Source organism: Sorex fumeus, unplaced genomic scaffold, assembly GCF_029834395.1.
Source record: "Sorex fumeus unplaced genomic scaffold, SorFum_2.1 ptg000128l, whole genome shotgun sequence".
NCBI lineage: Eukaryota > Metazoa > Chordata > Mammalia > Eulipotyphla > Soricidae > Sorex > Sorex fumeus.
Genome location: NW_026606185.1, coordinates 15,941,722 through 15,959,435, shown reverse-complemented (window position 1 = coordinate 15,959,435; position 17,714 = coordinate 15,941,722).

The following is a 17,714-nucleotide window of genomic DNA, read 5'->3' as shown; positions in this document are numbered from 1 at the left end:
CAGAATCCTGATCCCCGACCCAACCGTTCATCCCAGGGCAGCAAGTCCATAACTAACCACATCATTAACTGCTTCCAGCAGCCCAGTACTTGCCTCTTTTCAGTCCTTCGCTAGCAACAGTCCCTTTTACTCTTGTTCTGCGGAAGTGTCCCTAGCAACATGAGCAACCACATCTACACGATATTGCTGTGCGTTTATGCCTGTTTCCTTGTGAGTTAGATTTGGAACAGATGCCAAGACTCTCAAGGAAGTGCTAAAAAATGACCCACCTGTGAATTTGGTTGTGATTAAAGCTGGTCTTGGAACTGTTCGTGATGACTATTACACTTCTGAGCACACTTCCCCACCCACCTTGAGTTGAGTTTGGCTTTGTGCCAATGAAATATATTAAAACAAAAAAATGTCACATGTCCCATGTCCCACTGCCAATGTTAGAATGATCCCAATTTCTGGCATCCTTTTTCTACCCTGGCAGCTATGGAACATGAGTGCCTTTCACTGAACTCCTGAATGACTTCATATATGTACCCACGTCAAATAGGTAGTGTGTGTGACAAATAAGTCCTGTGTTAAGCCACTGAAATTTAAGAATTACTCATGAATGGAACTGGATGTAATTTAGCCCATTCTCACTAGGATAACTATCTAAAATCTGGAACAGGGGAGAGAGATACGACTAAGATGACTAGTACATATGCTTTGCATGATGGAGGCCTGTATTCAGTGCCCAGCACCACACGATCCTCTGAGCACAGAGTCAGGAGTAATCTCTGTGCACAACTGGGTGTGGCCCCAAGCTAAAAATAAAGAAATAATATAAAGAAACTATCATTTCACAGAAAAAGCGTTCACACAATATTTTTGCTGCAAATAAAAGTATAAGTACATGACAACAAATAGCAGGTAAGAGAATTAAAACTTATGTAAACAGTTATTATTTTCCATATTGTATTCTTTCAGTGCATGGTAGAAGATACTTCTAGATGAAGACAGAATTGTGCTCATCATTGAACTGTATGTTTGGAGCAAAGACAAATGGGACAACGACCCCAGCACAGCTGTTTCCTGCCCCTCCCCTTCTCCCGGGAACACTTGCTAGAAAAGGTTCTCTCTTGAGCCAGAAAACTGAGATAAAGGGAAGCAGTGAATTTTCTAGAAAATCAAAAGTACAAGTTGGAAGATAACAGACAAGTACCCTTACCAATTCTTCCCTTGACGCATCATTGGAATTGTGGCAACAACTGTCTGAGGACACATTCCCAGTCATGCGTGCAGTGGACAGCATTCTAGAATCCCCAAGGTCATTTCAAGCCCTACCCCAGACCTAGTAAATAAGACTTCCTTGGTGTGGTCATCAGAACATTTGGGATGTTTTCTTGGTGAATCTACTGTCAGCTATGTCAGAATGAAGAACTCCCAGTAGAGTAGAATCTTTTTAACCTAGGAATTTTCAAAGGCCGTTATGTGATAGACTCGATGAGGGGGACGGGAGAGGGGCAGTATGAGGAATTGGGCAGAATGGCTGTAGAAAACCAAAATGTCAGGCTGAAGAGATAATCCAGAGGTTAAGGGGTGTGCCTTGTGCGTAGCTGGTTCAGTACCATCCCCAGTACCACATGGGCCACTGAGCATCACTAGCCCTGGAAGCCCCCTAGTTCTGCTATGGTGACCCAGGCAATACCCAGCACCTCAGAGCCCAAGAAATACTGCATCCTCAGGGCCTCACATTGAACCATAGGTCCAGCTAGCCAATATTACCAGCACCAGAAGTGAGCCCAAGACATCCTGAGCACTGCTTGGGAGTGATCTCTAAGGGCATGAGAGGTAATACCATGGGTAAGGCACTCGCTTTGCATACAGGTGACCCAGGTTCAATCCCTGGCACCCCATATGCTTCCCAGAACTCACCAAGAGTCATCCCTGAGCCTAAATTCAGGAGTAAGCCCTGAGTGCTGCCAGATATCCCCGCATACCACCCCCCCCACCAAATTCTTAAAATTCTTGGGGCCATAGAGATTACTCAGTGGCCTGGAACACACTCAATGCACACAAAAGACCCAATTTGAGTCTTGGCACCACAAAGGCTCTTACAAACACTACTGGGCTCTCTCTCTAATCACCCAGCAGGGAATAGCTTCCAGGTAGGATTTAAAATTAAGCCAATAGCCTAAATGTCTGCTTCCCATCTCACACCTGCTGATGGGTTGGGGGGGATACTTGTGTCCAGGAAATGTCAAACAATTGCCACTGCTCAACCTTTTCACACCCTCTGGAGCCACGGCCTTAGTCAAACCTCAGAGCTCTTGATTTAGTCAGATACAGATGCAAATCCTAACTCAGCCGCACAGTCTGGGGCTTGGGGCTGGTCCCCTCCCACCTGTCATATGTTTCTGTCATTTTATAAAATGGGAACAGCAGCCACCTCGCAAGAAGGCTGTGAGGACTGAGGACTAGGTGAGAGTGACTTCCATGGTGTCTGTCTGGGGTGATGGCTCGAAAAATAAGCTCAGATGGTCTTGTTTCATAATCGTCTGCCAGCAATCTTGGGCATCGCTGTTACTGCCCTGTGTTCACAGTGCCGGAAGCTGACAGAGGATTGGAAAGGGTATCATCTGCCTCCAGATAGAGTGGAATAGCTGGCACCTGGGACTCAAACCAAGGACTCCCTGCGCAGAAGTCAGAAACGACCTCATGCCTGCCCCTTGTTGCCCACTCTGGAGGACTCACTGAGATGGTCAAACCTACTGGCACAGCTCACCCCTCTGCCCTGGAGCTTCCTACACAAAATCAAATCCTGCATCTCGATAACTGACTCTTATCAGATTGTAAAATAGCTTCAACTGACCTATTTAACCAGGATTTTTTTTTCTCCATGTGCTCTTGAAAAACAATCTTACTTCTAAAAACACTTATCATATGCTATCCCCTTTTTTATAGGACCACAGCCAGCAGTGCTCAGGGGTCACTCCTGGTGGTTCGGGGGGGGCATATATATGGTGCTGGGGATCAAACCAGGGTCGACTGTGTGCAGGGCAAACACCTTATACCTAGACTATCTGTCCAGCCCTAATATGTTGCCTTTCTAAAGGGATTCTATTCTGTGAAATCCCTGTATAAAGACTGAGGAGAAGTGCAGGCTCCGGGGGCACATGGTTCATAGTGACCATGTGTGGGCTGTGAGACAGATGCTGTCTCAGGCACTGCTGTACGGTGGAATACCATATTTAGTTCCAGTAAGTAAAGAGAAGTCTGGAATCCCAGGACTAGACAGGGAATCTGGACTCTTAGTTGGGCCCTCAGGTTTGTTTCGTTCACTTAGATGTGTTCATCTCAATAGAGGGACCCTGTGTACTTTCCCGACACCCCCTTCACCCCAGATTGGCACTGAGGTGGCTGAGACTTTGGCTTTAGTGCAGGATACAGCAGGCTGTTTGGGGTTGGGGACAGGGGCATTCGGCTCCCCTTTCCATTTCCATTGGCCTCTCGCCCCTTCATTTACTATGAACACTTGCATTTGCACTTCTATGGAATGTGACATGGAAACACTATTTCTTAGTCTGTTTGGGGGCCACACAGAGATGCTCAGTGGTCACTCCTGGCTCTGCACTCAGGAATTATTCTTGGCAGGATTCCTGGGACCATATGGGATTGAATTGCAGTGCAAGGCAAGTGTCCTACCTGCTGCCCTATCTCTCCAGCCCTAAGACCCCCTTTCTAGAACTTTCCTGGCCCCTGGTCTGATGAAAACCCAAGGCGACTTCTATGGAGGAATCTACAGCAGGCAAGACTTCGCTGAAGCAGAATTTTTGCCCCCCACAGGAGCCCCCACTGTGAAGGCAAGAGCGGGTGTTTCTTCAGGCGGAAAGCTATAAACACACTGTCACCCTGCTGGTTTGACCTCCATTCTGAAGGGGGTGACCACCAGACCACTGAGGGCAAAGCTAAAGATAAAAACAAGGACACGAACCGTCTGCCCGAGTGAACTCTGGGTCTTCCAAAGACCGGTCCAGATGGAACTGGATTCCTAATCCTAACGATTTGGCTAAATTTACCCTGACCCATATAGGGGAAGCGCCAGAACCTGGCGGAACATTTTAAAATGAAATTTGGAACACTGCCCAAGGCACAGATGCCCCGCCAAGCAGCCAGAGCGGTTTGGAGGTTCCATCTAATATTAGCTCACTGCCTGCCAGGCAGATGGGCAGCGAAGCTCTTGCGTGCACCTGCGTGCGGGGGCACCCACGGGCTCAACCGACTGCTCTGGGGATGTGCAGCGCGGTATCTTGTTGCCTAGCAACACCTAAGTGATGCTTCATTTCGCTTCAGGTGCCAAGCCGGGATGGAAAAACGGGCTTTATGTCGTCGTTGCTCCAAGCCCGAGACTGGGCAGATGGGACATGTGATCTGGAAGCCAGAATTGTCCTCTTTTCCCTCATTTAAATGACCTCATCTGGGCGAGGAAGGCTGGTGTGGTCTCTTCCCGTGGCACCTTCATTCTGCGCTTTCAGGAGAGGAAAGTGAAAGGGGCTCCTGCGGGATCTCTCTGAACCCATGAGTCACTCAGGCAGACACATTGAGGGGTGCCCCATGCGGCTGTGCCTCTGCTTGTCGGGTCTCATGTGCTCATATTCTTCCCTTTCCTTTTAAAAGGGCTGGAGCGATAGCACAGCGGGTAGGGCGTTCGCCTTACAAGCGGCCAACAGGGCCGACCCGAGTTCGATTCCTCCGCCCCTCTCGGAGAGCCCAGCAAGCTACCGAGAGTACTACCAAACACAGTAACAACAAAGTCTCCAATGGAGACGTTACTGGGCTCGCTCGAGCAAATCGACGATCAACGGGAGGGCCTTTACTTTTTATCCTTTTAAAAACTTTTTTTGTAGAGGCAGGTGCAGTAAATTTATCCACTAACCTGGAAGACCCTGTGGCCAAACCTAAACACTTCCCCACAACAATCAGCATGCTATTATTTTCTTAGCAAATTTTGTTGTTTTGGGCCACACCCACCTTTGCCCAGGGCTTACTCCTGGCTCTATGCTTAGGGATCTCTCCTGTCAGTGCTCAAGGGACTATATAGGATGCCAGGGATAGAACTCAGGTCAGACCGGGCACCAGGCAAATGCACTGCCTGCTGTACTAGCTCTCTAACCCTCCATGCAGCATTTTACATGTGAATTCATGGTTTCCAACGTGACTTTACACTCATCCTTTAGGATTGGGAGGGTCAGGGGCAATGCCTGTTTCCCTTTGATCACTCTTCCTTAACCCTTTCTATAGCTCTTTCCCTCTCATGTCCCTTGGCAGTTCCCAGAACCTCAGCGGCTCTCTCAGGAGCCTCTCAGTGACTCCTGTTCCCCTCAGATCACCCAAAAGAGCCCCCAGGAAAAACAAAGGCAGATCTTCAGCTATTTCTAGGGAAGAAAGAGGGTAAAATGAAGGGGGCGGTGTCAAAAACTTCACATATCCCCCCTGCCTTCAATAAGCTGACAATGGAATTTCCCTTCCACCCAGGACCCATGATTTGGGTCTGAGTCTTGTGGGACCAAGAGTGCAAACAAGGTGTCAGTCGCTTGATTGCACTCATTTGTGGAGTATAAAATAACATAATATGAGACTGACACCCAAGGACAGTAGAGACAGGACCAGGAATATTGCTCCATGGCTGGTAGCCTGCCTCTTGAGCTGTGGGAAAAGACAGCTGGAATAGAGAAGGGATCACTAAGTCAATGATGGTTGGAGGGATCGTTCAGGATGGGAGATGTGTGCTGAAAGTAGATAAAGGACCAAATGTGATAGCCTCTCAGTATCTATATTGCAAACCATAATGCCCAAAAGTAGAGAAAGAGACCATAGGGTAAATTGTCTACCATAGAGGCAGGGAGAGGGATGGGCTGGGAAAGGGAATACTGGGAACATTAGTGGTGGAAAATGTACACTGGTGGAGAGATGGGTATTCCATCATTGTATGACTGAAACTCAAACATGAAAACTTGTAACTGTATCTCATAGTGATTCAAGTTTTTTTAAAAAAAAAAAAGAATAAGAATAAGTTTAAAAAGAAAAAAAAGGTGTCAATTCTTTATTGAGTATCAATTATTTTATCATTCCAGTGATATTCTAAATATCTTCCTGCCATGGAAACGGGTGCTCAGAGCTATAGCCAGGAAGAGTAGAACCAAGCAGCTGAACCTCAAGCACGTTGAACCCCAACCTCTAGTTCACAGTCAGCAGCCTTCCCTATGGGATAGCCTCAGTTCTGCTCAGAACACCGCCCACCTCCCTGTGCACCATCTGTGGACCATGTGTGACATGAAACAGTGAGAGTCTGTGTCCACTCACTCAGCAAACACACATGGAGTGCCCATCCCGATCTATGCCACTTTGCTAGACTCTGTCCTTGGCAGTTAGAACCTGGTCCCTGCCCTTGGGAGAAGTAGACAGGCATACAGGCACAGGTGTTCAGAGGAAGATGAGGGGTGTAGCCTTGAGAGTGGCAGATTAAGATGTGGCTGCTGGGCTGGACACTCAGCAGTGACGTCATGAAGGCGAGAGGAGCTCTAGCCTGTGTGCTCTTCTCTAGTAAGACTGACTCAGCCCCATAGAGAATTTGGATAAGGGGCTTGTGGCCAGAGAGTATAAACATTCACTCCCTCAGTCCCACAAAAACAAAGCCCATCCCAGTTCCCTCTTGGTGGTCCCTTTCATGCATCTACACTGCAAATATTTGACCCGGGTCATGTTTTTGCCACCCTAATAAGGACTGGCATGTGGCTCTGAATCCGATCCCTGCCCGCACAGATCTGTCTGCTGCCAAACTATTCTATCAGAAAAAAACTGCCCACTTCGCTGTTGCTCAAGTATCAACACTATTTACTGCAGCGTGACTTTAAGATGCTGCCATACACAGCGGCAAACAAAACTGGCATAAGCCATATCCCTGCAACAGCGCCGAGGGAGATTGAAGACATGCAAGTCTGTCTGTGGGAGCTGGGCCAAGGGCACTAATGTGTGACGTGGATCAAGTCATGTGCTTCTGTGAGATAGTATATTGTCAAGAACAGATGATCCACAAGAAAAAGTCCATTTCCTGAACTCTAATAAGTCCTAGTTAGCGATTTCCTTTTGTGTTCTGGTCATTAACCTCCAGTGTCAACCTTTTTTCCCAGTTGTGCAGGATCAGCCTTCGTGAAGAGCTTACAGTTCCAAGGGGATCAGGCACCTCCAATTTCATTCATGTTCAGATGCAACAGAAACATGATAACCTTGTTAAATGAAATGAGTCAGAAAGAGAGGGACAGACATAGAAAGATTGCACTCATTTGTGGAATATAAAGTAACAGAATGGGAAAATAACACCCAAGAATAGTAGAGATAAGCACCAGGAAGTTAGCTCCATGGATTGGAAGCCAGACTTACATGCTGGGGGAAAAAGGCAGCTCAGGTAGAGAAGGGAACACCAAGCAAAGGGTGTTTGGAGGGCCCACTCGGGATGGGAGATGCATCGCCAAAGTAGACTATTGATCAAACATGATGATCATTCAATACTTGGTTTGCAGACCACCACACCCTAAAGGAGAGAGAGAGTTAAAGGGACTGCACCTGCCACAGAGGAAGCAGGGGTGGTGGAGAGTGGGGGAGATGGGAGGGCTACTGGGTTCATTGTTGGTGGAGAATGGGCACTCGTGGAGGGATGGGTACTCGATCATTGTATGACTGAAACGTAAGCATGAAAGTTTGTAAGTTTGTAACTATCTCACGGTGATTCATTAAAAAAAATTATTTTAAAAAGTGATGACTTGATGCCTGTTCTGCCAGCCAAACTGGGTAAGAAAAACATATTCTGGGGCCATAGCAATAGCACAGTGGAAGCGCACTTCACTTGCATGCAGCTGAACTGAGTTGTTTCCCCTGCATTCCATTATAGCCCCCCGAGCACCACCAGGAGTGTTCCCTGTACTCAGAGCCAGGAGTAACCCCTGAGCATTGGCAGGTGTGAGCCCAAAACAAACAAATATAAAAACCAAAAGAGGATCTTCTGCCTCTATTAATAGCTTATAACTTTTAAATTATTGTATAAATAAAAGCATATTGCTAATAATAAATATAAATAGCAATTAGCAATTGTATTTGTAATAAATTTTCTTTTTTGCATTATTGTCATTATTCAGTTTTTCCTGTTTTATCTTTCTGCCCACCCACTCATCCCTCTACTTCACACTCTATTCCCCATGCCAGGATCTAGGTTATTAAAAGATTGCCTTCTCCCAACTTAGAATAAGAGATAGTTTTGCAGGAAAATTTTGTAGATGGTAGTTCATGAGTACTACAAGAACAGTGATGCTGTAATATAAGAACACTGTATTAATACAAGAACATTGGTGCTCGTGAAAAGAGTTTTCCAGAAAGTTCTGTGTGCTAACACAGATTCATGGTTCCCATCAGAAAGAGCTGCCTAGTGAACCTTTGGCTAGGCTTTATACCTTGTTCCCATCATGCTTTCCTCAGGGATCCTGTCATCCCCTCATTCCTCCTGAATGGCCAGCCTGTCTCTCAGGGGCACAGATCTGGGCCAGGTAGCTATCCTCCACCATCCAGACAGGGCACACCCCCTCATCCTCCAAAGCCTCAGTGTTCATTATCATATACCGGGGTCTCTGGGGCAAGGAGCCAGGGGTGTGTGTGTGGGGAGGGGGCGGGAGGCTATTCTTGGCTCTGTGTTTAGGGGTCGTTCCTGGTGGTACTGGAAGATTGAACAGGGGCTGGCCACACACAGCAAGTGCCATAGTTCCCATATAACCTCTCTGGTCCCATTGTATTCTGTACCATTTGTTCCTTCTCACCAGCCCGAAATATAACAGAATCATGAACACAACCCTTACAAGCTTCTAGTGCTATTCTATTAGCTACAACACGGTTCTCACTGGCACCCAAGTCTAACAATAATTCTACTTTTCTCCTAACTTCTTGAGCACAAGCCCTCACTACATTATCCTAAGAATCTTGCTTACCAGTAGTAATTAAAACAGCATGATATTGGACTAGAAACAGACCCACAGACCAATGGAATAGAGTTGAATATTCTGTCACATATTCTCAAATATATGATCTCTTAATCTTTGATTAAGGAGCAAGAAATGTGAAGTGGAACAAGGAAAGTCTCTTCAACAAGCGGTGCTGAGAAAACTGGACAGCTACCTGCAAAAAAAAAAAATTAATCTGACCTCTGTCTAATACCAGGCACAAAAGTCAGATCAAAGGAAATTAAAGACCTAAATATCAGACCTGAACCCATAAGGTACATGGAGGAAAATGTAGGCAGAACCCTCCATGACACTGAAGCTAAAAGTATATTTAGGAATAAAATACCACTGGGGGTATGATGCCGCCAGAAGGTCAATCTGTACCTGTGAGGCGAGTGCATCAGCAGCCTGATGGTGGCTTCAGGCTTCTAGATACCCCAAAATTGCTGCTATGCCTTTGGCCAGACCCCAACAACTTGGGGCCAAGTTTACCAAGAAAGTAAACGGCCAAAAGTTAGGTATGTGGGAGACACACCCATAAACCACCTCTGGCTCAGCTATATAATTGGAGGCAAGGCCTCTCTGGTTCCTGATCAAACTGCTTCTTAACAGCCATGATCCCAGAGACTCAGAAACAAATCTTGGAACCCAGCGGCTTTTGGTCCCTGCAGTAGGTTACCAGTGCCAGGCCACCCCAGGTGGGAAAGGGTGCTGTCCCTCCTCCTGCTCCCCTTAGGCACTCAGTGGCCACCATTCTCCAGAGGCCACTGGAGAGTCAGGTTTGGGCTCACAGTGAGAGACATGCAGGGCCTCACGGGATGGGAGTGGAGCCGGCCCTTTCCTCCCTGCCCCAAGATTCTGAGTAGCTGCCCATAAATAGCCTCTCTGGCTCCTGACCAAGTTACTTAATGGCCATAATCCCAGAGACTCAGGGAAAAAAGTCTCAGAACCCAGCAGATTTTGGCAGAAATCCCTCCAGATTTAATTGTTAAAATTTTGGAATTCCAAAATTGCACGTCCACTACTGCAGCCGTGTGACTTCATATGTTATTCACAACCAGCAGTAGAAAACAAATTGTCTACAGTGCCTTTTTGGTAGATCTGAGTGTTGGGGTAAAATACCAAATAATAATGTGGGTCTGGGGTCGAAATATTGAATGAAATCAAAGGAGAGAGAGAGAGAGAGAGAGAGAGAGAGAGAGAGAGAGTAATGTGGAAATCATCTGCCCCACAGGTAGGGGGAGGGTGAGGGATGGGGGGGTATACTGGTGTTTTTGGTGGTGGAAAATGAGCACTGGTGAAGGGACAGGTGTTTCATCATTGTATGACTGAGACTTAAACCCAAAAGCTTTGTAACTGCTCTCATGGTGATTCAATAAATAAATTTATAAAAAAGAAAAAAAAAGTAAGGTGGAGCTCATGCCCAAATCAATCAGCCTAATCAATGGCTGAATAAATAGCAATACTCCTACATAAAAAAAAAAAGAAATACCACTGACTTAGCAAATGGAAACAAGCATAAACAAATGGGACTACATTAAACTAAGAAACTTCTGCATCTCAAAAGAAACTGACCAAAATACAGAGAAAGCCCACAGAATGGGAAAGAATATTTGCCCAATACCCATCTGATAAGGAAATAATATCCAGGATATACAAGACACTAGTAGAATTGTGCAAGGGAAAAAAACCTCCAACCCCATAAAAAAATGGTGAGAAGAAATGATCAGAAGCTTCCTCAAGAAAGTAATACAAAGGCACATGAAAAAATGCTCTGCGTCCCTATTCATCAGGGAGATGCAAATCAAAACAACAATGAGATGTCATCTCACACCACAGAGACTGGCACACATTCAAAAGAACAAAAGTAACCAGTGTTGGCGTGGATGTGGAGAAAAAGGAACACTCTTTCACTGTTGGAGGAAATGCTAACTGGTCCAGCCTGTCTTAATAACAATATGAACAGTCCCTCAAAAACTAGAAATTGAGCTTTCATATGACCCCTCAATACCACTTCTGGGAATATATCCTGAGGGTGCAAAAAAGCACAGTAGAAATTGTACCTACACCTGTATGTTCATTGCAGCGTTGTTCACAGTAACAGAATCTGGAAACAACCCGAGTGCCTGAGAACAAACAATTGGTTAAAAATATTTTGGTACATCTACACAGTGGAATACTATGCAACTGTTAGGAAGGATGAAGTTACAAAATTTGCTAATAAGTGGATGGTCATGGAGAGTATCATGAAAAGTGAAATGAGCCAGAAAGGGACTGCACTCATTTGTGGAATATAAAATAACATGAGACTGACACCCGAGAACAGTAGATACAAGGACCAGGAATACTACTCCATAGTTGGAAGCCAGTCTCATGAGTGGAGGAGAAGACAAGTGGAATAGAGAAGGGATCACTAAGTCAATGATAGTTGGAGGAATCATTAGGGAGGGAGATGTGTGCTGAAAGTAGATAAAGGAACAAATGTGATAGACTCTCTGTATCTATATTGCAAACCATAATGCCCAAAAGTAGAGAGTATGGGGGAAATTGTCTGCCATAAAGGCAGGGGGAGGGTTGGAAGATGGGGTGGTGTGGGGTACATATTGGAGAAATTGGTGGTGGAGAATGTGCACTGGTGGAGGGATGGGTGTTTGATCATTGTATGACTCAAACTCAAACATGAAAGCTTTGTAACTGTATCTCACGGTGATTCAATAAAAAGAAAGAATCTTGCTTACATTGTACATTCATCACACCTACTTGTGTGCACTTTTCACCTCATTAAACCCAGTCTGCTGGATGATTAGCAGAATTATATATTGTCTAACTACATATCAATACTCGAGTAAATATTTTTCAGTCAGTTAATCAACAAATGTTTATTAACTGGCTACTGTATCCCAGTTTCACTTCCAGCGATAGGGGGTTGAGTACAAAGAAACACTGTCTTGAGGAAGACCTCAGAGCCCAGTAGAAGAAAAAGTCATAATCCACACAGAAAGAAGAAAAAAGGAGTAAAGAATGTATCTACACACCCCCTTCCCCTGAGGACAACTCTCAGAAGGTACATAAATGGCTTATTATGTTAGAAAAGAGACTAAAAACGGGTTTTACTTAAATAGATCGGTGCCACTCACTGGTACAATTGGAGACTTTCTAATAGTCTTTACTAATGGTCTTGGTAAACACTGAAGCACAAGACCTCAGAGAGGGGCTGGAAAGATCATTCAGAGGGCTAAGCATATGCTCTTCACCTACAAGGCCCTGCTTTGATCCCCAGATTCCTCCTTGGTCCCCTGAGCACCGTGAGGAGCAAACTTCAAGCACAGAGCCAGGAGTAGTGCCTGAACATAGCCAGGTGTGATCCAGAAAAACAAACAAAATAAACAAGATCTTAGGGTTCAAAATGCTCAAACCAAAGTTACCTCATATGTGTATATGTATATAAATATATGTATGTACATATATGTGAGGCTGGAGCAATAGCACAGTGGGTAAGGCATTTGCCTTGCACGCAGCCGACATGGCCGACGCGAGTTCAATTCCTCCGCCCCTCTTGGAGAGCCCGGCAACTACCAAGAGTATCTCACCCACACGGCAAAGCCTGGCAAGCTACCCATGATGTATTCTATATGCCAAAACACAATAACAAGTGTCACAATGGAGACGTTACTGGGCCTGCTCGAACAAATCGATGAACCACGGGAGGACAGTGACAGTGACAGTGATATATGTGTGTGGTATGACTCTAATGGTTGCCTTTGAAATGCATATATATATATATACATATATTTTGACTGAAAGTGTCATATAAGACACAATATACAAATACATGCATATATAAATATATGGGACTCTGCATCGGGCTGTGGGGTGGGTGAGAGCCCTCCCCACCCCAAGGGACCCAGCCCCAGCAGCCGACCTCCACTGCTCAACCACCACCACGCTTCAGGACACTTTCCAGACACTTCCTACCCATTTATGCATCTCAGAGAGCCCAGCAAGCTACTGAGAGTATCCCACCTGCATAGGCAGAGCCTGGCAAGCTCTCCATGGTGTACTTGATATGCCAAATACAGCAACGACAATAGGTCTCATTCCCCTGACCCTGAAAGGCCTCCAATCATTGGGAAAAGATGAGTAAGAGGAGGAGATATATATATATTCATATATATATATATAAAATTTGTATCACTTGATCACTTGTCATTCCATTGCTCATCAGTTTGCTCGAGCAGGCACCAGTAATTTCTCCATTCGTCCCTGTCACATGATAGTGTAGCCCAATAGCATCTGCTTGCTCCAGGAACATGAAGGGCATCACACTGTTCATTCAGGGTCTTGATGAAGAAGTCCGACCATCTTGTAGGTGGGCGGCCAGACGTTCTTTTGGCGTCCCGTGGAATTCAGTTGATAACAGCTCTAGTCCAGCAGTCATCCCTAATGTGTATTTATGTGTGTGTGTATTAGATATACATATATCTTAAATGTCTATATGTGTATATATACATATAGACATTAGATATCTATATTTATTTATATATAGATATAGATGTATATATTTGCATATATACACATATATGTATATGCATATATACACATATGTAAATATATACATACATACATGCATGCATGCATGCATACATACAGATGAACTCTGTGTATGTATGTATAACTCTCAGTTATAACACAATGCATAATCACAGTCCAGGACTGAGGTCACAGGTGGTTGAAAGGCAGTCAAAGCAAAGAAAATGATTTACTAATCAAAGTACGGAGCAGGGTTGGCTCACAGATGGGAGGGTCATCATTTCCAATGCGGATGAAGCCACAGCAGCTGGCTTCAGGATTCAGGTGCGGAAGGTTCCAACGCAAACCCAGCTGTGGGACAGTCCAGGCAGCCACGTTGGTCCTGGCTTTAATTTATCTTTCTTGTATTCAGTTGTTTCATGGTAGTAAGTGCATGTGCCCATGGAATCAGCAACCTTAGCTCTCCTCCTGTTGCTTTCCCACATAAACACTGAGTACAATAAACACACAAGTCCCAGACACTCTCTGGTTCCCAAAAGATGCCCAAATAAGTCCTTCTCCTCCTCTGACTCAGCAGGAGTAACAACAAATACCCTTTCTGTTTGGTCAACTGCCCAGCGAGCAATGACCTATTTGTATTTTAATGACTAAAAGTAGATGAGTGGGGGAAATACACAAAACAAGAGAAAAAAAGAACTTGAGCTAATTTGAGAACAACCTCAAGAGTTAGGACACAACACCTGTAGCCAAAATAGCAGAATGGAAGAAGATTCACTTCCTATTGTTTTTTTTCCCACTTCCTAGTTTCTTTACCAGGAAAAAAGTGCTGATTGCGAAAGGAAAGGACAGAGTAACTTCTTTCACTATCCTGAGAAGATGAAAGCAAATTTATCGATTGCTATATACCGATACTTGCACTTCAAAGGCAACTATCTGAGCCGTTCAGGGACCCTATGGGCTCAGTTCCTGTCTGGATAATCCCGCAGGTCACATAGATGGTGCCCTGGGCAGGAACCTCTCCTGTATTCCCTCCTACAGCCAAAGCTCACTCCTCACTCATCCCAACAGCTTTGGTCTGCTTGAGATTAGAGTTTGAAAGACAAGAAGGTGAAGTATGGTCCATTTAGATGGAATTAGAACCCTGATATAGCCTCATGCATATCTATTTCCGATTCCAAAGCATGGGAAGTTCCACACAGAAAATGAAAAAAGAGCCATTAGGTGTTTCTGTGAAGCTGAAGATGTTTCTTTTTTTCTATTCCAATGTGAGTATTGTTCAGTATCACCATTAAAACTAGGTAATTCCTTAGAAAAGAAAAAGAATTCTTCAACTATCCAGTGCCTATCCTACAAAGCAAACTGTTCATTTCTTAGCTTTCTGAATCACAAAACATAGATAACAACGATGTATGTGCCCACCATCTGGAATGAATAGCTAATACTTGTGTCCTAAATTACAGTTGATTCTCCTTATTCACTGTAGTTCTGATCTATAAAATTGCTGAGTCCTTACTTGCATCCTTAATCAGTTCTTAAGGAATACTTTGAAGTTTCTTGAAGTCTCTGATTATCTTTCCATAAAACAAATTGGTATGACTTATAGGGTTTTCTTTGTGTGTATGTGTTTGTGTGTGAGTGTGTGTGTATTTACAGCCACACCTGACTGTACTCAGGGCTTAATTCTGGCTCAAGGATTACTCTTGGGCACCATATTGGGTGCTTGCATCAAACCTGGGTTGGCCACATGTACAGTGAATGCCTTACCCACTCTACTATTTCTCCTGTCCCAGAATTTGCACATTTGACATAACTATTTCAATGTTCTGTGACTTGCTGCATCTACTGGATTATATGTTCTAGAGATCTAGTTCTATGAAAACATATAAATGAAAACATATAAATTACATGTAACCAGCAGAGTAATTCCAAACTCAGTGATCTGTCATTGAGGGCTTTAGATACTTCGAAAGACAAATACTTTATCCTAAAAACCAATGCTGGTCCTATTAATCCTTCTCATTATACTAACCTGAGCATGTGATGTAGAATAGAAGAAAAACTCCACAGTGCATCAGGCACACTTGAAAACTGGCCCCAGGACCAAGTCTTGACATTGCCTCCACCCCTAACCCAGTGCAATCAACACTGCTCTGCACATCATCTCATATCTTCAGCCCTTGCAAACACAATGGCTTTCCGCTGCTTGTTTGGGGTCACACCCAATAGTACTCAGGACTTACTCCTTGCTCTATGCTCAGGGAACCATACATGGTGATGAAAATGGAAGCTGGAGTGGACCACATGTATGTTGGGCAAGCACCCAACCCATGGTACTATCTCTCTGACCGGCACCAATAGCTTTCCAGAAAGTTCCCTTATTTCTCTGGAAAACTCAGACTACTTTCACTTCTGCCTTCTCCAGAGGCAGAGTTATTGGGAAGTCCCTGAAATGCAAACTTTGGATCTTGCATTGACAATGGCTTCTACTGAATCTGTGGGAAAGAATCAAGCACCGTTACCACAGGGACACTGGCTGCTTTTTGTTTTTGTTTTTGCTTTTTTATAAAATATAGGATATAGATATTCTTCACTAAAGGATGATCTGTATTATATAACAAACATCATCCAAATATATCTGCATCTGCCCATCACCACTCTGTGATGCTTCCCATGACATCTGCAGGGGAAAGCTTTGGGAGGACCAAGAGTACTTCATTCTCTTTCCTTGGTGGGGGCAGTTGGGCCACATGCCACAGTTCTTGGGGGCTGCTCCTTGCTTTGAGCTTAGCAGTCACTCCAGGTAGTGCTGGGGACCATGGGCACGAGGGATTGAACTTAGGCCTCATGCTAAGCAAGTTCTTAGCTCATTGTGCTCTCTCCAGCATGTTCTTATTCTTTTTTTGGGGGGGGAGGAGGGGATAAGGGGCACACTCCGTGGTGCTCAGGACTTACTCCTGGCTCTACACTCAGGAATCATACCTTATAGGGCTTGAGGGAAATTATGGGGTACCTGGAATCAAACCTTGGTCAGTTTTGTACAAGGTAAGCACCTTAACCACTATCCAATCACTCTTGCCCCACGTTTTATTCTTACATCTCATGTTCCACTCCTTGTCTAGTTTGTCAGCTCACACAGGATTGAACAGACATACAAGGATTTCTTTTCCTATGTCTGCTGGGTAATACACATTCAACAAATACCTGCTTGTATTAGTGATGAAAATATAAAAACTCTATGAATTTATTTGCTAATTTTTCCATCCTTTGCCCCTCAGGGCTTTTCCAATACATGCTCACCAGGATAAGCAGGAAGGAATGATTGGCCTGAGACATAAAGAAGGGCAGAGACTGTCAGCGGTTCCAGGAAGAAATGTGAGCTAAGTCACAAAAAGGAGGTGAAAGAGAGAAGAAATGCGAGTTAAGTTACAAAAAGGAGGTGAAAGAGAAAAGTAGAATTTCTGATCCACAGAGAGTTCACGTTAGTCAGAGAGAGTACTGGGGTTAGAGCATATGCTTACATGCAGCTGACCCTGGTTAGAATCCCAGCTCTGTATACGTCTCCCCCCCCCCCACCCCCCACCCCCAGTCACCATGACTGAACCAAAGCACAGAGTCAGGAGTAAGCTTTGACCACTGCTGGGTATAGTCCCAATTCCACCTCCCTCCCAAAAAAGTAGCAGAGAGGATTTATGATTTAGGTGGAATGTATAGCAAAGCAGAAGTGAGGAATAAAGAATACATAAAACAGGGACTAGGAAGGGGAAAGGTGTTCAGCTATGATCGGGTGGATTAATTAGAGACACCAGCAAGTCTGAAACTCTGACTCTTGCTGTTTCTCTCTGGAAGAATTTTCCCCCTGGATTGTCCTTGAAGAACTAGCTTTGCCATGACCTCCCTGGGACCATTTAGAACTGTCCCTTTCTACTGCACCCACCCCTCCCCCAACTCCCTCCCACTCCGCAACCAAGACAGTAATGGAAAACGCTACAAATCTGTGTTTCACTAGTTTTAAACATCTGGGTAATTAACTGAATTATGCAGAGAGACTTCTCCACATTGTCATCTGATTATTTTACCTTCTCTCCCATTAACAATTAGAGAAGTCTAGTGCTTTATATTTCAATTCACTCCTTTATCCACATACTCGGTGAGGAAACTATGTTTGGG